The sequence below is a fragment of the Triturus cristatus genome, chromosome 7 (genome assembly GCF_964204655.1).
Source record: "Triturus cristatus chromosome 7, aTriCri1.1, whole genome shotgun sequence".
NCBI lineage: Eukaryota > Metazoa > Chordata > Amphibia > Caudata > Salamandridae > Triturus > Triturus cristatus.
In genome coordinates, this window is record NC_140590.1 from 619,005,947 (window position 1) to 619,030,642 (window position 24,696).

Sequence of the window (24,696 nt, forward strand, 5' to 3'; positions counted from 1 at the left end):
CGACAGGAACACATATCCAAAGAAGTGCAGTTTGTGTTTTAGGAACTCAACCTTTTGGCAATACAGGGTGAATCTTTTGAAGCACTTTCCTTAGCCTCTGGTTGTGTTCTGGGATGGTCTTGGCATGTATTAAAATGTCATCACTGACATTAATGACTCAGGGGAGGTCAGCTAGGAGTTTGTGTATGGCGTTTTGGAATACTTCGGCAGTGTTCAAGATGCCAGAGTTCAGCCGCTTGTAATACCCCAGACCTACATGCGTGGAAAAGCTCGTCCTTCTGCAAGGACAAGCTGGTGGCAGCCAGAATGCAAGTCCAGTTTGGAGAACCAGCTGGCCCCGCTGAGTTCACCGGTCAAGTCATCTATCGTGGGAGTTAGATGTCGCTCCCTCTTTATGGCAACATTCGGTAGGCGCATATCTACAAATATTCGTACTTCATCAGGCTGTTTGGGCTTCCTAGCCAATACAATCGGAGACACTGAGGGGATGGGTTGTGTCACCTTCTCCATTATGCAGGCAGTCTCAAGTTTGTCTAGCTCTTTTTCCACTTGAGGCCTAAAATTAAAAGCGATGCGCCTATGCAGGAGGGTCATGGGCTGCACAGATTTGTCTTTGTGTAGCCTTATCTCTTTGCCTCGCAGGCATCCAGTGCCTTCAAACACTGCGGGGAATTCCTCCAGGATGTGAGTTTTGGCCTCTTGGTATGCTCCAAATGCAAAAACCATGATGCCAAGGGCTTCAGAAGCCAAGCACCCTAGTAGTATGCCATGACTTTCTTCGGCAACATAGACATGCATGTCTACTGACGCGTGGCTTGTCTTGGCAGTGGGGGAATACTTTGATCACAGCTTGGTGTAGACATGGGGGTGGCTGCATGGCGTGATACGCTTCGGAGGACCTTTTGTTGACAGACTCCCCGTGTCCACCTCTGATGTAATTGGCACTGAGGCAGACGACCTGTGGCTTGGGATGCTGCAGGGATGGTAAAAATGGAGTCAATGGTGTGTTCTACGCTGTCATCGTCATCCATGTCATTGCTTATCTCTTGCATCTCAGGAACAGCATTCACAGTAGTGCACGGGGTATGCCCTTTTCCTGATTAACACACCTTCATGAAGTGGTTGAATTTTCCACACCAAGCACATTTCTTCTCTCTTGCTGGGCAATCTGCGGGATGGTGGGTTGGTCCGCATGTTCTGGAGGTCGACCACCCTTCCTGGGCCTGCTTGCACTGTGTGTTGGGGTGACGGTGCTGACTGGTTCTACTTTCAATGACTTGTTCAAAATGGCTTTCATGTGGGAAGCGCAGACTACTTTTGTTCTGCCCATAATAAAGATGTCTGCCAGAGATCTTCCAGACCCTTCTAGAATGCATTCATGGAGTTTAGCTGACACACACCCTTGAAATATTTGGCCCCGTATCTCTTTGTTCTCATCGGCGAAGCCACAAGTGCTGGCCAACTACTTCAGGTGCGTGTGGAAAGTGTCAATAGATTCTTCTGCATGCTTCCTGGCCTGGCGAAATACGATCCATTCATAGTTTTTATTTGCCATCTGCTTGAAGTAGGCTTTAAGAGCCGCAGTGAGGATGAGGTTCTCTTGGGGGTGCCCTCCGTGAGGGTCTCGGAGATCCTATGAATTTTCTTGCCACCTAAATGCAGGATCATTGCCCTTTTCTGAACATTTTCCACCTTGGTGGCCTCAAAGAACAGCAGCCCTCTCTCGACCCAGTCCTTCCATTGTGGTAAATAAAATAAATATTACCTGACTGAATTTCGTACGGAGTCTTAAAATAAAGTAAAATAGCTCAAAATAACAAGAGGCAGAATCCGTGGTATAAGAGGTTTTCTAATGGGCTTTATTCCATTCAAAATGGCCGACTCGAGTGGCGGCCTTCAGGTTCCGTCACCACGAGGGTTCAGGAAGTGAAGTACAATAACTTATTAACAGACATACATTTTTATAATAAGTGCATTACAATGAAACGAATGTAGAAGGCGTAACATTTGATAAGAAAAATGACGTAACAGTGACATAATCGAAACTAGGCGTAATAAGGAATAAAAGAAACATGATTGGTTAGAATTATCAGACATAGGTGGATCTATAAGATAATACTTGGCATAGATGCGCGCGCAGCAGCATGACGTGTAATTGACGTGTAACTAGGGGGCGAAGGGGACTTGACATTTAGCTCTACATGTGGAGACGAGAAGTCTGGGGTCGAGTCATCCTAATCCCAAATCATATCTAACATCCTATGTTTAAAGAACTATGTTATCCACAAGGAAGAGACTCTCGGACAGAATCTATTCTATACTGACTATGTGCGTGTACAAGCGTCTAAGTGTCTATATGAGATGCGAGGGGCAGAAAACTTTCCATAGCAACAGGGCTATGAATCACTTGCATGAAGACAGAGAAGCCTGGCCTTTTGCTTGGTAACTGGAGGAATGTTTACTTAAACTACTAGGCAAGAATGCATCGGCTGAAGAGCAAAATAGATAATTCGAAGGTGAAATACAACTTCTTGGCAGACAGGCGAAAACTGGCCGAGGCAGGCACCGTTAGCTGCACAGAGAGTAGGACAAAGTTCATGGATACAGATGCGAGCTCAAGCTGAAGCTGTCAGAGACAGAGAGCAGGGAAAGGCTTTGAGGACAGAATCGGGCCTACTCGCCTGAACTGTAAAAATGGAGTAACTTGGCCATATAAAGTCGGTGGCCTTTTATACTTAGGAATCGAATATCCAGCCCATTGATGGCGGATCTGACAGAGAACATGTTGACGGTAGACACACATATGTTTGCGTCTTAGAAACTGGAACTGGAGGGAACATACATGTACTTGTAACATGCATATAGAACCGTTGGGGTCCAAGATAGGGGACATAACTGACCAGGAAAATCCACATTTCCACATTCCCTCCTTGTCCCCTTCTTGCCCTTCACGAGACATCAATCTTCATCATTCCATCGATTTGCTCATGGAGCATCATTTCTTCTTCCTTCTTCTTCCGGGATCTTGAGCGAAAACCTTGATGTGGAATACACGATGTGGCACACAGACCACAAATCGCTGGTCCACATTGCAAACATATGCAACAACTGAAAAGCATAAGAAGGCCAATACCTAGGAAGGATAGAACTCTCCATCCCCAGGCTGATATCACACTCCAAAACCACCCGGACCACGTCCAAGTGCCTGGATTCTCGTGTATCTGGCTTACAATCTTATGAAGGCGTGTTATAGCTTTATATACAGATGGCGAATTTTCTGGTATGAAAATGCAGCAGCTGGATCCGATGACCCTGCAAGCTCCGCCCCTATCGGCCAGGATGACGTCAAGGACAAGACGATTCTGGAGAACAACAATTCTCATCACTGATTGTTCCTCTGTCAGATTGCCTAGGGCGGCTATAGTCTCGTTTACTACAGCTTCAAGAGTCTTGGTGAGTCTGCGTATCAGCTTACTATTTGATATTGTACCTATATAGGGAAAGATACCTTTATTGAAATCTACATACTTGTCCCATGCCGTCTCAGTATAATCGACAACTGGGAGATCTCTTCGCTCTCTATTGTGTACTAAATGAACATTTCGATAATAATCAGGAGGAGCTAGGAAAACAGGTGGCAGAAGGAATGCTATGTAACAGGTACCATCCCAATCTAGAGGCAGACGCATATATGCAGTCTGACCACATATAAAGTAGGAATGGCGAGAAGCTCTAAATGAAGATTTGCCTTGATCACTATATTCTACTGTAGTAACGCATTGGCTATGGCCCATATGTATGGAACCAACTTTTCTCACACATAATTCACCCTTTACTGGAAATACTGACATAGTGGGCAGAATTAGTTCAACTTCGGATTTGACATTCAAAATCATAAGATTAGGCGTAAAATTACCTAATTTATACACTTCATTTTCTAAATCAGTTCCTGTTCTACTGGGGTGACCCTCCTTATTAGGGTGACAGACTTTGAATAAAACTAGATTTAGATTTCCCCATATCCAATGTTGTTGATAAACTGCTGTGTCTGGGTCTATGGAATTTAATAAACTAAACCATGCTCCACAGGAGCCATTGCGTGTAAATGGATGTGGAAAGAAAGGCAGAACTCCTTTGTTATTCTGATAGGGAGGGAGTCGGCCACACACCCAACAATTTGTCGCATTACTAGTCTGATGGGAATGATGTAACATACTAATGAATGTGTTATTGCGCAGCGCAAGTCTATAGGACAACTCATGTGGCGGTAGGTCACTAAAAGAATGTTCATCAGTTATATTGAAAACACGTTTAGAAACAGGATGATATATGTGCAAAATCATACTCGTAATAATTACTAAAATACTCAATAAAAACAAAATTAATAATGTCACAATACAGTGGTTACGCAGTAATTTACAATAAGCATGTCGTTTCATTATGATTCTGGACTCTGCATCATTCAGACCTAAGGGATACATGTCGGGACAGATTCAACCGCTTCACCTTGGAGAGGACTTAAACAATCAAATCGTCCGACAGTTTAGATCTGGACCTGAGTTTCTGTTTATAGCACTGAGAGTCATTTTGTTCAACAAAAGGAAGTTTTGAATCAGTCTGTGAGGGAGTGCAGGGCACAGTGTCTATATCTGAAGGTAGTCCATGAAATTTTTTCATATGGGTGGAATGCACCCATCCTTTCCGTCCTTCGATCTTCACAGCTGTTCTGGTCGTCAGCAGGACCTGCTTAGGCAACTTCCACCTAGGATCCAATTGGCTTTTCCTATCAAAATTCCGAACCAGGACAAAGTCCCCGGGGACCACGTCATGGGGTTTCACCTCAGTGTTGTCAGGAAAAGCTGCGACCACCTGTGAACGAGAAGATTGTAGTGCAGACATCAAGGAAGCCAGGTAATCTGTCAGCATATTACAGTCAACATCAGTTATTTTACGGGGTATAGGCGTCCCCCACATATTCGGTGGTCTACCAAAGATCACCTCATACGGGGATAGCCCTGTTCGAGAGTGTGCTACCATTCTCATGTAGAATAGCGCAACTGGTAAGGCTACTATCCAGTCCACACCTTTTTCCTGACATATTTTGGACAATCTGATTTTTAAAAGTTGATTATGTCGTTCCACGAGACCTGCTGCCTCGGGGTGTCGGACACAGTGGAATTTCCACTGATATCCCAACAAAAGTGAGACATGTTTCATTAATTCGGATGAGAAAGGCTGGCCGTTATCTGAATATACAACACGTGGTAAACCGTACCGTGGGAAGAATTCTCGAACTAGCTGCTTGGCAGTAGTCGGGGCAGTGTAATCTGATACGGGATACGCCTCTGTCCAACGGGAGAGAGCGCAGACAACTACGAGGACATATTTGAATCCTCGACAACGTTCCATCTGAATATAATCCATCTGGAGGACTTCAAAAGGATGGTCAGGAGGCTGAAATCCACCCTGCTCTACGGGAACACTCTTTCCTGGATTAAACTGACAACATATCATACAGGTACGAACTTTTTGTTTAGCTGCTGCTCGTAAATGTTTGTTGAACCAAATGTGCTGAATGCTGTCTAGCATAGCCTTCTCTCCTAAATGTGCTGGACTGTGAACTGTAGCTATAATGGCTTGAACCATGGAATCAGGGAGAAACCATACAGATTTCTCTTTCGTCATCCATCCTTGATCTGTCTGGATCCCTCCTAGTTCAGTCCACTTCTTTATTTCTTCTGCTGTGGCATGTGTCTGTATGTCAATTACATCAAGTGTGGGATCCTTAATTGTCATACACTGTGTTGGTGTCTGAACTATTGGCTTTGTCATGTCGGATGTGCGATTCTGAGCAGTCTGTTTGGCTGTTCTGTCAGCTAAATCATTGCCTTGAGAAATGATATCAGTAACCTTCGTGTGTGCTTTACATTTCATAATTGATATTGCAGTCGGTAAATGAATCGCGTCTAACAGAGCATGAATGAGGGACCCGTGTTGAATATGTGTTCCATGAGAAGTTAAATAACCCCTCTCCCGCCAAAGCACTCCGAAGTCATGTACGACTCCAAATGCATAACGTGAATCAGTATATATGTTGACTTTCTTGTCCGTGGCTTGAATACAGGCTTGTGTTAGAGCAACAAGTTCTGCTGCTTGGGCTGACAAAGTATCTATACAATTTGTCTCAATAACTTCAGTGTCTGTTGTGACTGCATATGCGGCAACTAAATTTCCTGTACTTGTCCTCATACACGAACCATCTACATATAACGTCAGGTCTGGATCTAGCAATGGAACGTCTGTCAAGTCTTGTCTAGGTTTCGTCTTTATTTCAATGATTTCAACACAATCATGAGCTAGTGGGTCTGTTCCAATTACAGGTAATAGTGTAGCAGGATTCAATGTATTACACCGTCGGATCTCTATGTGTGGTTGAAACAATGTCAGTTCATAACCAGTAAGTCTTGCTATGGTCAAGTGTTGTGTTTGTGTTCGGTTCACAAGAACCTCTACTGCATGTGGTACTTGTACTGTCAATGGGTGTCCTAATACTATGGCATCGCTTTGTCTAATTGCTAAAGCTGTCGCTGCCACTGATTTCAGGCATGCAGGCAAAGCCTGAGCTACGGGATCTAATGTACTGGAAAAATAAGCACATGGCTTGCGTGATCCTGCTTGATCCTGAGTGAGTACTGATAAGGCAGTACCTTCGCGTTCTGTAACAAAGAGTGTAAAATGTTTGCTATAACATGGTGTTGCTAAAACAGGTGCTTGACATAAAGCTTCCTTTAGGCTTTCAAAAGCTTGTGTATGTTCCTGAGTCCAAGGGAGAACAGTCGATGTGGCTGCCTCCTGTGTGGTTAACTGAATGAGTGGTTTTGCTAGAAATGCGTACTGAGGGATCCACTGTCTACAATATGAAGTGAGGCCTATAAAAGCCCGCACCTCCTTTTGTGTCTGGGGTATTGACATGTTAGCAATTAACTGGATGCGATCTGGTGTAAGCTGCCTTCCCTCCTTGGACAGCGAGTGACCAAGATAAATAACTCGCTGAACACAGAATTGCAGCTTAGAAGGGGACACCTTGTGCCCCTTGTCGGCTAGGAAATGTAAAACTGTCAGAGAAGCTTTTTCACATTCTGGCTCGCTTCTCGCGGTGATCAGCAGATCATCGACATATTGAAGCAGTGCTGTATTGACTGGCATGTGGATACTGTCAAGTTCTCGTTTCAGTGCTTGGCTGTAGATGCTGGGGCTTTCTGTAAATCCTTGGGGAGCGCGTGAGAATTTAAAGCTGCGCCCATTTAAACTGAATCCGAACAAGTATTGGCTTTCCGGATCTATTGGGACGCTGAAAAAGGCATTCTTGAGATCAATTACAGTAAAGAATGTTGCTTCGGAATCAATTGCTGTCAATAACGATGATATATCAGGGACCACAGGGAATTGTGGTACAATACACTTGTTTAGTTCACGCAAATCAATAACCAATCGGTACACTGGTGGAGCAGTAGGATCAGTTCGTTTAAGAATCGGAATTATCGGTGAATTACATACATTGGAGTCTGTTTCTACAACTACTCCCTGGGCAATTAGTTCATCAATGATTTTCAACAAAGCCACTACAGCATCATGCGGTAACTTGTATTGTCGCATTCGTGGTAGTACCACTCCTGCTTTCAGTGTGACTCGATAGGGTGTAATGTTCATGCAGCCAACATCCGTAGGGCCTTGTGCCCATAGATGTACTGGTAAAGTCTGTAGTCGGGGATCCATGTCTCTAGACACATAGTGACCTTTAAAATCACGTAAAAACAACCTTACTCCTTCCGGAGAACAACATATTATGGCTCCTAGTGCTTTCAGAGTTTTAATTCCTAACAGATTTTCTGGGCATGATTTAGTAAGCAATAAATCTGTAATTCGTGTCAAAGGTCCTATCGTAAGTGGTAGAGGCTTTGATACTTCGTTAACAATAGGTTTTCCTGAAAAACCAAGGGAAACATTTTGAGAGCCTGAGAGGGGTGCCCCTGGAACTTCACTACGTTTTATGGTTGTTCGACTTGCCCCTGTATCGAGTAAGAATTTTCTATCTTGACCTAATAATTCACTATGTACATAAGGTCCTTCTTGATCTACCGGAATCTCGATAAGCGGTAAGTCAACTTCCCTCTCTAGGCTGGTTCATGCGTAACGCTGATACTCAGGGTATTCATACTGTGCAGTCTGATACATTTGTTGTGTTGTGGTTTGTGTGGCAGTAGCAGGCAACGGTGGTGCAGCTGGCACAAACTGTATGGGTTGCTGTGAGGCTGGCATGGACTGTTGCTGAACTGGCACGGACTGTCCATGCAGCATAGCTCCTTGTTCATTCTGATCTTGTCTAACTAATCGTGGTCTCTCCTTTGTAATGCCTGTAGCTATATTACGTTTCAGGACTGGACAATCGTGTACATGATGGCCCAGTTGTTTACAGTAATTGCAGGTTCCTTTTACAGGAACTGCAGAATCACCAGAATGTGTCACACTCTTTTTGTGACCATCTGCTGGTACTGTCTGAGAAACTAGCATTTTCATTTTTGTATCCTTCATGCGTCTATGCTCGTGTTCTTGTTCATCCCTAATTCTATTGTGATGATACTGTAACATTTGTAGCATTTGCGACGGAGTGTTACTTTGCCAGGTACTCTCGAATTTCAATATTCTATTCTTCACTGGAGGTAATGCATTTTCCACTAATTTTGTCACAAATAAATGTGGATATGAGTCACTACTTGCTTTTATACCACTATTTATACCAAAACATTTTTCAAATCGAGCATAATAATCGCTTGTGTCTTCATCTTGCTTTTGTTTGCAGGCTGTGATTGCACCCCAATCTTCCTTTTTTGTAGTTAATAAACGTGGCAGTACCTGTACTAGTAAACCTGGTAATAGTTTAACTTTATCCCCGAGCCCTGAACCTGCGGCTCGGCCCCTTTCTTCCTCTGCTAATGCTGTCCAGTCTATCTTTTGGTCTCCCACTTCCCACTCTTTTTCTTTCAGTTTTTCATATATGCCAGCAGGCAAAAGCACCTTTAATATCGTCATAATATCAGGAAAGGTGTACTCTCCCATCAGTAACATGTCTTTAATTTCTCGGTGGAAACCCGCTGGGTCTTTATCATGGCTAGGTACTACTTTCTTCATTTCTAATAATTCCATTTTTGATATGGGTGTGTAAACAAATACACGGTGAAACTCATTGTCTTCGCCTTTTATTGGGTGCACTTCTCGTAAAGGATTTTGTCTATCCATATAGTACGGCGTTCTTTCTCTATGGGGCAGCGAGAGAGAATCCGGACTTACAAAAAGGACATACTGTTTACGTGACACTAATATCTCTTTAATTAACTTGTTACTAGAACCTCTCCATCTGTTCGTGAGTAGTTCCGTTAATATATCAGGTAAAGGACCAGGATCAGCATGTTGGCTCTTATATAATATGAGGAGTTGCTGAATCATATAGATTCCAGCTAAACGTTGTTCATCTGTACTGAGATTGAGAAACGTGTGTGCTACGGTCTCATCACCATATTTTTCAGGACTAACGATCCAGTGAACGGCTGATCTGGCTAATTCTTGCTCATCCATGGAATCGAGGAGGTGGTAACCCCTTCGTTCTCGTAGTATTTTATCTGCGGCTTGAAACGAATGTTCAGGAGACTTCAGATTTATTACAGGCGTTGGATACGTTCTGCTATTATTTGGACATACAGAATGTATGGGATCAGAAAAACATCTAGTATTTTCACAGGATCTTCCTCTGCCTACATAGGCTATGGTCTCTGACTGTCTTGCAGAGTCCCCTGATTCGGACACTTCATCTTGCTCAAACTCGTCTGTTCCCAATCTTTCTGCATGAATACGTTCTATTTCTTTACGGATTTTTCGGCACATGGCTATTATACAATTTTGCTTATCGTGTCTCCCTTCTGATATATTCTGACTCCATCTTGTAAGAGTAAGCATTACGTTCATGTCTACCCCCGGACGATCTTGATTTCTGATCACACAGTTTATGAGGAAACGTAACAGTTCCCCCTGTATTTCTACTTTCTGGAATTCCATAGCTCTGTTAATACATCCTGGATCTCGTCCTGTTTGAACAAAATGATATATGTTATCCAGATGCGTAGTCATCCCTGGTAACCTTGCTAAATACTCTGCGGCTCGCCTAATACGTAATGATGCCAGGACCATTTCATCCTCTTTACCAACCACCGGGTCATATCTACAATTTACAAGGAGTTCCTTAAGCGCACGTTCACTTACGAACTTAGGTGTACGTGAATGTGCTGACTCTTGAAAGACAAGTTTATTTATTCTAGGTGGTGTAAAAGTACTGCTAGCACCTCCCGTGGCCCCATCTGGGGCGTCGGGTGTGAAAGGGTTCGTTGAACGTGATACAGCAACTATGGGCGTCGATACCCCTGTAGAGTCGACTGCGGAAACAGATGCGGAAACAGATGTGCTTGCCGAAACTTGCGTCGGGACTTGCTGTTGCACGGGGACAGATACCTGATCCTGACGTTGAACCCCTCCGCCAGACGGTCTATGTGGTGTGGCGTTAGCATACTCGGGGGCTGCATCATCTAGATATGAGGAAAGGAAAACGTCTTCTGCGGTTCTGGGACGCCCTTTTGGATGTACCTTAATTGGAAATAATGGGGGTGGCAAGTCTTTTGGTATCTCTGGAGCAGCCTTAGGTAATCCTTCGGCTAGAAGGGGATACATACCATTCATAAGAGCATTACTTTGTCTATTTACTTGTTCTGATTTCACTCGGATACCTTCCTCAATTAATAGATTTTCTTGAACTTTATTTGAACTTTCTTTACTCCTCTCTTCTTGTCTACGTGCTTTTTCTGTTCGTCTATGAGATTCTTTACGCCATAACTCGATAGCGTCTTTCTGTGACTGTCTGACCTTTCTTTTCCATAACTCTTCCTCCACTTTCATGATGCACTCTGCATCCCAGGTTCCCGCTATGGGCCACCTTTGACTTTCCGGTAATCCCTTGGTATAATCTACCCATAGATCAAGAAACAATATGGCATCTATGCCATGTTTATGGTACATGAAATGTCCTGGAGTGTCTCTAGGAGGAATAGGAACTGCTTCTTCAAGCACCCCTTTTCTGGTGGTAATCTGTCTTAACTTCGAGAAGAGCGGCATATTAACAACTGATCTGATACTTACTCTTGAACTTACTTAATACGAGAAACACAATAATGAACAGTGAACAATGAACAGTCATTCATACCACAATATGCAAGACATTTTCTGAATACTTTAAACATTAAACATTAAACATTTAATAATGGTCGACAATGATGACAGTCTGCTTAACTAATCACCACGCTGAATTCTTGACAATAACTGAATACTTCGGAATACTTGATATACTGCTAAACAGTACATATACACTGCTAAACAGTGCAGACCGGATTTGTGTACCCAAATCCGTCTTGACCGGCACAACCTATGTGCACGTCAACATGCCTCCCCGGCGATGGTACTCACCGAGTAGCTCCTTGAAACGGAAGGCCTCAGAGAATGGACAGGACTCGATAACTGCGGACATCGGACCCTCTGGACGTCGGAATTTCGGAAAACCTGGTGGGCCTCTGTATACCTCGGATCTTGCTCTCTCAGCTAGGCTCTGGTCGGGATACTTCGCACTTCTCACCGCCTCGTCTGGGTTGATCGCAGCCTCAGTCGCCCCCGCTTGACCGGAGGGAGCTTACAGGAAATCCTGCTGGTACGCGTTTATGGTCCGTCCAGCTGTGGCAGGAGACCGGGCCTGCAACGCACCGCCGGCGCGTGAGATGAGAAAGTGTCCCTGTTCGGGCGCCATTATGTGGTAAATAAAATAAATATTACCTGACTGAATTTCGTACGGAGTCTTAAAATAAAGTAAAATAGCTCAAAATAACAAGAGGCAGAATCCGTGGTATAAGAGGTTTTCTAATGGGCTTTATTCCATTCAAAATGGCCGACTCGAGTGGCGGCCTTCAGGTTCCGTCACCACGAGGGTTCAGGAAGTGAAGTACAATAACTTATTAACAGACATACATTTTTATAATAAGTGCATTACAATGAAACGAATGTAGAAGGCGTAACATTTGATAAGAAAAATGACGTAACAGTGACATAATCGAAACTAGGCGTAATAAGGAATAAAAGAAACATGATTGGTTAGAATTATCAGACATAGGTGGATCTATAAGATAATACTTGGCATAGATGCGCGCGCAGCAGCATGACGTGTAATTGACGTGTAACTAGGGGGCGAAGGGGACTTGACATTTAGCTCTACATGTGGAGACGAGAAGTCTGGGGTCGAGTCATCCTAATCCCAAATCATATCTAACATCCTATGTTTAAAGAACTATGTTATCCACAAGGAAGAGACTCTCGGACAGAATCTATTCTATACTGACTATGTGCGTGTACAAGCGTCTAAGTGTCTATATGAGATGCGAGGGGCAGAAAACTTTCCATAGCAACAGGGCTATGAATCACTTGCATGAAGACAGAGAAGCCTGGCCTTTTGCTTGGTAACTGGAGGAATGTTTACTTAAACTACTAGGCAAGAATGCATCGGCTGAAGAGCAAAATAGATAATTCGAAGGTGAAATACAACTTCTTGGCAGACAGGCGAAAACTGGCCGAGGCAGGCACCGTTAGCTGCACAGAGAGTAGGACAAAGTTCATGGATACAGATGCGAGCTCAAGCTGAAGCTGTCAGAGACAGAGAGCAGGGAAAGGCTTTGAGGACAGAATCGGGCCTACTCGCCTGAACTGTAAAAATGGAGTAACTTGGCCATATAAAGTCGGTGGCCTTTTATACTTAGGAATCGAATATCCAGCCCATTGATGGCGGATCTGACAGAGAACATGTTGACGGTAGACACACATATGTTTGCGTCTTAGAAACTGGAACTGGAGGGAACATACATGTACTTGTAACATGCATATAGAACCGTTGGGGTCCAAGATAGGGGACATAACTGACCAGGAAAATCCACATTTCCACACCATCTTGGGACGACAGGGCACCTTCAATTATGAATGGCTCAAACAACGGCATGCTAGCCATGGCTCTATGACGTGAAGAATGCCAGAAACAGCCCTTTTGGTAGGTGGCTGTTCTTATGTCAAGAGGCTATGAACAATGACCTGCTGCGCCTTCCAAGGATATGAGAGGTCTGAGGAGGCTATATATGCCACCAGTTGTCAGAGCATGAGATGGAGGCCTGTTTTGGGGGCTTTTTCGTACAAGACTCAAACAAGGGGGAGGCAGGCCTGCAGCAAGATCACGCAGCAATGCCGACTTCTAGGGAGAGGTGCACCATACCCACGTGGAGATCAACGAGACCTGGACCACTCATTCACAGATACACACGCAAGTCTGGTGGGTTCTTAGAACTGCAAACGAACACTGCATGGGGAATGCACCCACCAAGTGTACGCAGCATGAGCACCACACACCCAGAGAGGGCATGTAGCTGCCACAGCACACCCGGGACCAGGTACGTGACATCCTTGTCACCGACATAGTGTGGGGGTGGAGGGCCTGTGATGATGTTGTGTATGGGCCGTGTGACCCGTGGCTCTACAGTGCAGATCTAATGCCGCATCATGGCCTAGGAATAAGTACTCGGAGGCAGTAGTGCACTTGCTTGGTAGTTGGTGCGGAAGCGTCTCCATGACCATGCCCTGCCGCTCTCAACATTATCACGACCCACATGGCCATGGGATATTACCATATCAGTGTACATTAAAGGGGGTGGCAACACAAACCCCCTGTTGACTAAATCATATATGCAAATCCAGCACTCCACTTACATCACTGAAGCGACACTACAATCAGTGCACACGCTATCACCGATCTTCTTTTAATGACCACCTGGCCCTAGCAAGTAATATACCAATCAATTTTTAGATTTGTATTTCCTTTGGCTCAAATTTTTCTCTAGATTGGTTTTCAGTCAGGCAACAGATATTAGTTTTCCTTCCCTGCCACAGTTATCCCTTTATGGATATGCAGTTTATGAGTCAGCTTTTCCTTTTTTCATTATGTAATTCTATTACACTACATGTTTTTTTAAATACAATTCATGATTTTTTATATATTGGAAAGGCAATGCTCTTCTCCATCCTGTTATTGTTTAGTTATCATCGTTCATCTCTTTCTCTCCCCCAGCACCCAACCTGCATGGTCCTGGAATTGCAGCCACTTCAATCTACATCATTGTGTGCATAGTGGGAAGCACACTCATAAGCTGTGTTATTACATCTTCCTTAAGTCCAGTTAGTAACTGACTTTGCTTCCTGTCCACATCATTTTGTGCTTTTGAGTTTGTGCTTTGCTTCATGAGGACTTTCTCATATATTTTCCTTAGAGCCCTTGCAAAGCCCTTCGGATTGGTTTCACACACAACTGGACTCTTGGCCAGTGCATGCCTTGGATGATCAGTTCACCCTTTTTGTCTTTCTGGATACTGTTGACTTGCTTCTCCTTGCTATATCCTGGGTTCAGTGTCAGTCTGGTCTTTGCCCGGTTTTGTTAAGTTGACTGTGTGAAACTCATTATCCATTTTACCAGCGGACTCTTGTAAGTAACTCATGAGTGGCTAGAGTTTATTGACCACTTTCTATCCTATTTTTAGGTTCTTCAAGAGCTAGTGAGTAATTCCCTCATCTTACATCACTGTATGCAGTGTAAATTAAGGACAGCTTTCGGTTTGTCATTTTACTGCCCACCTTGCAGTCAGTGATTTTACACGTTATTGACCACACCTTTTCAACTGTGCTCCATTTTATAATGGTTGTGTATGGCCCTGATTACGTGGAATTATTCCTTATTAACTTTTCACCCCTTTGATCCCTTTTCAGGTTATTTATTGCCCTGAATGGATGCAATGTACCTCTCCTTTTAAATATTTCAAATTGACAGATGCATTGATTTAGGACTGACCTATCAGGAGGGAAAATGTAATTTTTCCAATTTCATAAACACCTCCAGTGCTCAGCAGATTTCCCCCTCATCCTGATGATGACCTTTTAACTTGCATCTGGGTTGAAACATTGTTGACTTATACAGCAACAAAGACACACTGAATGTAGATAAACGCAGAGTGAAAAATATGAACTCTATGGGCATTAACAATTGATTACTGATTGTTACTTTTTGCATTGTCTGTCACTGTGTTCTCCTTTTTTGATCATACATTGGCCGGCATTTTTTCATTATGGGCACAGTGTGTTCTCTTTCTACACTGAGCACTTTTAAAAAAATGATTATATGTCATTTTATCTATGTACTCTAGTTGAGTTTCATATACGTTTTGCTCTATTCTTTGTGTCAAATAATGGTCCTTATTTCTATTTCATATATTGCTTGGTGAGTTATCGAATATATCATATGATTGATTATACTATTTTTTATCTATTTATTTATTTTGTGTTTTATAGAGCGCGAACTTGACCCATTAGGGTATCAGAGCGCTTTACAAGAATCAAGGAAATGTACAAAAGGCTTGGAAACAAAGGACTATACAATCGATTAGAAGAGGGCGGGTGCTGGATATATGGGGGATGGAAGGAACATGTATGTACAGTTTACATTTACAAATACTCACAATAGGACCCCCGTGCTGGGTAAATAAGGGATAGTAAGTACGATTTGCATTTACAAATACTCCAGACAAGACCCCAGGTTTCTTGGTGGGGTGTGTAGTTACTTCGAGGGGCGGCAATGGTCGGAGGTAGATTAAGGTATCAGTGGTGGTTGAAGGCAGAGTTTAAGCAAGGAATTTACCCTTAAGGAAGGTTTTGGCATCCTTTTTGAAGCGTGCCAGAGAAGGGATTCTTCTGATGGCTGGTGGGATAGAGTTCCATATTCTTGGTGCAGCCCCAGAGAAAGCCCGCTCTAGGTTTTTTGTTTTCAAAAACGTGCAGGTTGGAGCAAGAGGTCTTTGGCGGACCGGGAGTTTCTGGTTCTTCCGAAAACCACAAGTTTCTCAGCAAGATATGCAGGCGAATTCGAGTATAGAGCCTTATGTGTAATGCAGGCTAGTTTAAGCTGTATTCTTGCCTCAAGGGAAAGCCAGTTCAAAGCTTTCAGGTGTGGAGAAATGTGGTTGAATTTCCTTGTGCCGGTAAGAAGTCTGGCTGCCGCGTTGAGGCAGGCTTTTAAAGGAGCCAGGGAGATCTTGGGAAAACCCGAGAGGGTAGAACAGCCATATTCCAGTCTGGAGATGACTAGAGGAAGGGTTTCAGTTTCCTTAGGTAGCTGAGATGGAATCTGGCTGATTTGGCCATCGAGTTGATGTGGTCACGCATGTTCAAGTTACTGTCAAGGGTAATTTCCAGGGATTTGGCCAAGTCCACGATGGTCGGTGGGCAATTTAAGGCTGTGATAGCCTTAATCCATATTTGAATCTCAGGGGAAATTAGGAGAAATTCAATTTTCTTTGCGTTGAGTTTGAGTTGATTGGAGGCGAGCCATTGGACAGTCAATTTCAAGGCCTCGTTCAAGGAGAAAATCTCCTCAAGAGATGAAGTTTTTATGTAGATCTGAGTGTCGTCAGCATACATATGGTAGAAGATATTCGCAGTGCGTAGTACTTCGGCCAGCGGTTCTAGGTAAAGGTTGAAGAGGGTGGGGGACAGGGTTGATCCTTGAGGGACTCCAACCGTGACCGGAGAGGGAGCAGATAAATTGCCATTAATTAGGAATCTCTGTGAACGGTTTTGGAAGGAGGACCTGAACCATTCAAGAACTGGGCTATCCAATCCCATCCTGAGTTTGGGGCGTTTGAGTAATTTTCCATGGTTGACCATTTCGAAGACCGAGGATAGGTCTAGGAGAATTAGAAGACAGATTTTGCCTTGGTCAAGGGCTTGGAGGGCATCGTCGATGATGTGGAGCATGGTGGCTTCAGTGCTGTGCCCAGGTCTGAATCCGGATTGGAAGTCGTCGAGTAGGTGGAAGTTGTTGATGTGTTGACTTAGCTGTTGATGCACACACTTCTCCAGCACTTTGGCTAAGAGAGGGATGTTGGAGATAGGTCTGAAGTTGTCTGGGGAAGCTGGATCAAGCAACGGCTTTTTCAGAATTGGGAGGACTTTCAGAGAGTCGGGAATCGCGCCCTGCCGGAGAGAGGCATTAATTATTGCAGTCCAGCTAGGATTAATGGAATGGGCGACAGCAGTAAGGCAGTTGGAGGGGAGCGGGTCAATAAAATGGTTATTCGGGTTTAGGGTGGATAGTATTTCATAGACAGAGGCTTGTCATAGAATTTGAAGTCGGTCCAGTGAGCATGATTTTTAGGTGAATCCAATGGGGGGCGGCGCAGAAGGAGGAGGCAGGTAAAGCAGGGGTTGAGAGTATATGGTGGAACTGAGATCGTTTCCTCAGGCTGTGATTTTGTAGGCAAAGAAAGAGGAGAATTCCTCGGATGATATTAGAGACTTTGGGGTTTCTTCCGGTGTTTTGACCAGTTTATTAGATTGGTGCTATTTCAAAGTGATACTTCTTGTGGACATTGTTTTTGTACAAAAATTCGAAAGACCTGCAGCAGCCTCACTACCTTATTTTAACTATCTAAAGTGCTCCAGCAAAATCAGCAGAACAATGTTGAACAAAATATTATTGGACAGTGGACCACTATGTTACGATAGTCCACTTGTTTTTATTCCTCAAAAACAAACCCATATTCTAGAGATTTGTTTGTGAGAAACAAAAACAAACTGTCTCATTTGTGAAGTTTTCTCCCTTAACTAGGGGACATTTCAACTTTTTTTCTACCCAGGATTATCATGCGTTTCAGAAAAAAATGAACATCAGAAGGTCTATCCAATATAGGGCAAGCCTTCTGATATTTATTTACTAGTGGCATTGTGGCCTATGAGCAATGAGCTGTGAGCCAAAATATTCTGATGGTGGAGCCAGCAAGTTCTGCCAATGGAAACCGGGCAGTTCACCCACCTCTGAATGAAGTGAGGGATCTGTAGTTTGGCAGAGTGTGAGAACCACCAATCTACAGTGACAAATTACCTTTCAGTCTTTGTGTGAAGCAAGAAGGATTCTAATTCAAGTGAATACAAGTCTTCTCTCCTGCTCCTTTTCAACTACCACCAGAGTTGATCATACAAAGCAGGTGCACATACATTCTCCTTAGGTGAGGCTGGTGTGCAGTCCCTGCCTAGAACAGGATCTGCTACCTGATGCTCCCATCTTAATGCTCTCTTCTGTGATGAACAAATATGTGTTTGTGATATCTTCCTTTACCACCAGGGGAGGAAGCGGCTGCAGGTGTGAGACTACCCTGTGACAGTATTTGCAACACCTCAAACAAATAATATTTTTTAAGTGCTTCTGAAGGGGTTTCAGCAGGTATGAGTAAGATGAGGGGATTTTTGTGCACTCAAGTTTCTCTGCTTACATATTTTTGACTGCAGCCCACTGGGGCTCAGACATAGCACCTACGCCAAAGCAATGGCCAATTTGGGTAAACAGATGACTGTGGAACAGATATTTACACCATGTAAAATACTTGAATTAATTTATTATAATGCAAGCCATTTCTAGAATATGCTAAATAGGGAATCCTTTGGGTCGACATTGGATCTGGGACCTAGCATTATTTTCATATCTTGTTAGAAGGTCTGTGGGAGTGGAAAGCAGTGTAGGATGTGGAATATTGCGGGATGGGGCTTTTGATGACTCTTGGATTAAAATTCTCTGGGTTCAAGAAGGGTTGTGAGGCCAATGGGGTGGCAGGATGGAACCCAACCGCTTAGTGGTATACAGGACACATACTTGAGATCGCTTTCTTTCTGTTTGCTTATAAGGAAATGTCTCTTTTTGCATGCTCAACCCAAAGTTTTGGACTGATGCTGTAGGTTTTTTTGTCTCTGAAAGTGCACTAATGCCTGCTAACCAGACCTCAGTGTCAGTTCTCTGACCCCTAAAAGTGTATGTTTGATTGGCTTATTCTAAATTGCATAAGCTAACTTACTCATAAGCCCCTAGTATGGTACATGGGGCACCCAAGGCCTGTAAAGTAAAGCATCCTTCAGGGCCTGCAACACTTATTGTGCCACCTTGAGTGTGGCAAAGTATAGCATGAGCCCCAAGCCTGCCACTGCAGACTGGTATATCAGTTTTAAAATGCTAACTCAACTTTGCCATTTAAACAAATGACAAACTCCAGACCTCCCTCTTTAATATATAACTCACCCCACAGTATGCCTAGCGAGTCCTGTGGCTCTCATATGTCCTAACAGTAAAAACCTCAAATTGTTTTTGTTGTGGAAAGAGTAGCAGTCCCATTGGCAAGTACAGGGCTACACGCTGACAACTCAGATGTGCTAATTCTATAATGGAACTACTAAAGTTATCAAATTAAACCTGCCCAAGTCGAATTTAATGTACCCTTTGAGTAAAAGTAAAGAGGCAACTTTAGAAAGTTGCCACTCTGTAGCCCAGTTTTCCAGTGGCCAGTCACAGATGCTGGCCACAAGACAGCTTTCTGCTCTCCTGTGGAGAAGTGTGAACTACTTACAGGAAAGGAAACAATAGAGAAATTCCGTTGCAAGAGACACCTTGCAGGGAGCCACACAGGATGTGAGCTCAAAAGCGATCTACAAAGGGGAAGTTGCCAATGTAGTGCAAATGGGTACACATACAAGAGGGGCTGCTCTTTTGTTCTGGTAGACAGGTTGAGGAAGTGGACAGAGAGAGAAAACAGTTGCCAAAATGGTTTTCCCGTGGGCTTGTAGCCCTCAGGTAGCTGCACCCCTGGGGTGGGCTACTAAGCTCCACACACCCAGAGAGGGCCCTTCCACTTGAGAGTGGATAGAATGCTGCACTCTGGGATAGTGAGATGCCACACATCACAGGAAGTGGTCATCAGGTGGGAAGGAACCTAGTAGCCCATTGGCTAGTAACTGCCACATCCGGAGGGCACATTCTGGGCACAAATATGCACCCCTGACACCTAGACCTCAGATCACATCTGTACTGGACAGAGAACCGAAGAAGGACTGCCCTGCTATTCCGTGGTCCTGGCAACAAGACGCTTTACTAAACACAGGATTGTACCTGCCGCTCCTGGGCTAGTAAGAGAGGTCTGTGCCTGGGGGTGCCCTGTTCTGGAATAAATGGATTCCTGATACCCAAACTTAGAAGGTGAACTCAAAGAGTCAGTTGGCGGACTTCCTGTAACATCTCCAGGGTCACAAAAGCTGAAGAAGCCCATTTTTGCTAGCCAGTAGCCACAATCGCTAGATCGCTACTGACAGCTGGCGTGTAGCTTGGTAGACAGAGTACTGGTGCTCAAACGTTACACCCAAGTCTGCTGGGCCCAGGAGAGTCATAAGTGCGCAGTTTGGTCACCCAAGAAAGACACTAGTCTGGGTTTCTGGTTGGCAGAGGTATGCACCTTGTTCAAGCAGTAACCACAATCCTAGTCAGGGTAAGTCAAGAACACACCCTAAATTAACCTGTGCTCACCCTCTGGTAGCTTGTCACAGAGCACTAAAGCTTAACTTAAGAGGCAATGTGTAAAATATTTGTACAACACTTCAAACAGTAAAACGTTTAAACACCAAACAAAAGGATTCCACACTAGGTTAGAAAACTAGACCTTAATTTATTAAATAAAACAAGACCAAAATGACAAACATCCAATAAGCAGAACTTGAGATATGATTTTTTTTTTTTTTAAATAAACTGTAAAATAGCACTTAGAAGCATAAGCGCTTGTCTGGGTTATCTGGTCGCACTGGACAATGACAAAGTTCAGGCCGACTGTGATGGAGCGTGGGCCAGACATAGGGACTCAGTAAGGCCCGCTGAGCAAAAGTACCTTAATCCTGGTTGCCTCGACAAAGATGAGGGGTGCAGCCGAGCAATGTGTCGGTGTTCCCCGTGCAGTTGGGGTGATGCCGCTATTTTCTCCACACAACAGTGGCGATGCGTCGGTCCACGATGCACTAGTTTGAAGATTCGGTGGTTCTGAAGACGATGCACCGGGTTTCTCCACGTAGTAGAGGTGATGCGGCGATCTTCTACATGCAGTGGCTGCGATGCGCTGGTTATGAAGCAGCAGTTCCGAAGGCAATGTGCCGGTTCTGAGTGCAAAGTGCTGATCCTGTTCCCGCAACAGAAGCGATGTGTTAATTCTGCTCTCGCAGTAGAGGATGTGTCAGTGCAGCTGGAGCAAAACACCTTAGGCCCGATTCCAAGGGTCCAGGATTGGGGTGGCACCTCTTTGCAGAGCAAACTCACAGATGCAGGATGATTGGAAGTCTTTTATGTCCCTGAGACTTCAATCAGGAGGTAAGCCAGCAAGCCCTTGGAGTTACTCTGGCTCTGGGTTGTAGAGAAGCAGGTCTAATCCTTCTCACTCCCAGGAAAAAGGTCAGCAGTTCAGCAGAGTGGCAGTCCTTGTAGCAGCACAGCACATCTTCTTGGCAGAGTATCCACAGGTCCAGAAGTGTACTGAAGTGGTGCTGTCTGAGGTCCAGTATTAGTACACAGTTGAGCCTTTGAAGTGGGGAGACTTCAGAGAGATGCCCCCTTTGAAGTGCACAGAATCCCTGCCCATCCTGTGCTGGCTCCAGATTCACTATAGGGGGTATGCAGCCCTTTGTGTGGGGACAGGACAGAGCCTATTCAGGTAGGTGTAAGTGTGAGGCTGTGTCCAGCACCTCCTTCACATCCTTCCCAGGATGGTCCATCAGGATGTGGATGGCCCATCAAGTCACACCTAAGCTACCTTTGTGTGTGGCTGTCGGGAGAGAATGCACAAAGCCCAGCTGTTACCCACCTCAGATGTGTTTTCAGAAACAGGCATCAGGCACCAAAAGGGTAAAGGAAGAAAATGCCAACTTTTTAAAAGTGGCATTTTTAGAATTACAATTTAGAGATGCAAATCCACCATAAATTGTGAGTTTAAATTGTGAATCCAGAGACACCACACTTGGAGGTCCAATCTGTTCCCAATTGGAAATTACCCATATAAAATGTAATAAGGTACTCCCAATGTTATCCTATGTGAGAGATAGGCCTTGAAGTAGTGAAAAACAAATGTAAGAGTTTTTAACTTCTAGGACATGTAAAGCTTAAAAGTGCATCTTAAAAACACGGCACCCTGCCTTCGGCTGTCCATCGCCTACCTTAGGGTTGACTTATATGTACTAAAAATGAAAGAGGATGGAAAGAGGGTTAACTTACCAGGTCGACATGGCAGTTTAAAACTGCACAAAAAGGCTCTGCAGTGGCAGGCCTGAGACATGTTTAAAGGACTACTTAAGTGTGTGTCGCAATCAGTGCTGCAGACCCACTAGTAGCATTTAATTTGCAGGCCCTTGGCACATGTAGTGCACTTTACTAGGGACTTATAAGAAAAATAAATATGCCAGTTCTGGATAAGCCAGTGTTACCATGTTTTAAGCAGAGAGTGCATGCACTTTAGCAGTAGTAAGCAGTGGTAAAAAGCACAAAGTCCTAAAGCCAGGAAGAACAAAGTCAGCAAAAACAGGAGGTCTGAAGGCAAAAAGTCAGGGAAACCACACCAAGGATGCCAGGTCCAACAGCTCGGTATTCAACATAGAGACAAGGTTCTTCCAAATTCACCCTCTTTCAAATTCATCCCAAAAGGATGAATATGCATGACTATGCTCACACAATAAACATTTTTTTTAAATACAATAATTAAAAGTACTATTACAACAGCTGCATAATTGGGCAAATGAGTCCCTAAATATCCACTTGCCATTGACGGCCAGGAAACATATGGTGGTAAGGAGCCTTGAGACGTGCTTAATGCCCCCTTCACCATGGGAGGAAACTCCCATGGCGAGGAGGTCACAGTTTTTTTTATTTTCAAAAAGAAAATCCTGCTTGGCAATGGGGGCACTGAGCACTTTTCAATGCTTCTTACCACCAAATTATTCCTAGCAATGAAGGGCATTGAAAATCAGTTGTATGTCCATCTATCTAAATTTGGTGGTCAGACATACAGTCAAACCTCTGACGGCACTTACTCCGTTGGGCTTTCGGAGGGGTTTGACCACGGGGGAGACAGAGTAATCTCTGCCGTCGTCAAACCTATGATCCGCCCAATTCTAAATCCGACCATACTGTTGGTGGGGAGTACCCTCTCCACCAACATTTAAATCAGGCCCTTAGTTCAGATAGAATTTAGCTTGAAACATCTAGCTCATAAAAAGAAATTGTTGGAAAACACTACGTTCAAAAAGAAGATAAACATAAATTAGAACTCTAGACATTTCTAAACCATTGTAATGAATTGTCTCTAGTGCCTTTATTGACTACGACCGATAGCAAATCATTCAAAATGACAAGATAAAGTAATAGCTAAATCTAATGCCAAATCAGATTTGTAAAAAAGAAACATTTTAATCATTAATTATTTGTAATTGTTTTGATACTAAATGGAAGGTGACCGTGTTTTTTCTCCCAAAAATACTTTTTATTGGGATTAAATGTATGAATATCAATGCTTATTGCCACCAAGGCATTGTACCTGAGACACAATTTAAATGTGAAACAAGGGCTTCAGTAGAACTAAATCTATTTCAAACTAAAAATGTTGAACTTTCGATTTAGATTAAGGTAAGCTATTTTACAGATGTTGATACTTCACCACTAATGTCTAATCCTTACTCCATTTGAAACAGGATTTAGGTGCCTCAAAGGGCACATGTGATTGATAAAAAAAAAACTTTTAGATTTCTATGATGAGTTTTCATTAATCAAATATTGGGTCCTTGTGGCGTTTTTTGTTTTTCAAAAGAAGAATATTCAATACCTAAGTATGGCTTAATAGAACAAATATGCATACCAATTGAGTATGCACACAATGGCATTGTACTATATCAAAAGTATTTAAATTACAATTTGTCACAGAGTGAAAAGTACCAATATATAATAGAAAATTGTCCTCATATATTAACAAAACTTAAGCATGGAAAGGAAATAGTTAAGCATTGACCTTTGTGTAAATTAAGTCCATTTCAACATAAGAATTATCTATATGAAAAACATTTAAAACAACACTGCGAAAATAGCACCCTAAATAAGAAGAACAACCTACCTATCAACCTAAAGCACAGAAATTATTAAAATGATACCAAATATCATATTTTTCCTTGTCTAGCTTTTAAAATTACATATTTTCATGCTTGGTGAGCAGATAGTTAGGGCCTAATAATGAGTCTGGCGGTCTGAGGGCTGCCAGACTCGTGGTGGCATAGCGGTGGCAGTCCAGCCACTGTCGCACTGGTTGTCTGACCGCCCCATTACGACCTGGGTGGTGAGACCAACCTGAGACCGCCGCCAGGAAACTGCCGTTCCCTGGTGATGGCACAGCAGTCAGAGGCCGTAATATGCTTGGCAGGACCGCCGTGGTTCCACCAAGCATATAACGAGTTTCCTCTCTGCCATGCTGGTTCCACCGCCATGAAATCCCTGGCGGAGAGGAAACAAAGGGGGCCCCCTTGTGCCTTGGCACCCTGTGTATGCACACAGGGGGGCACACCATGTGACCCCCCCTGTGTTCATGTACACCAGTCCATTCCTTGCAGGAACCTTGTGAGGCGTTCCCATTGCGG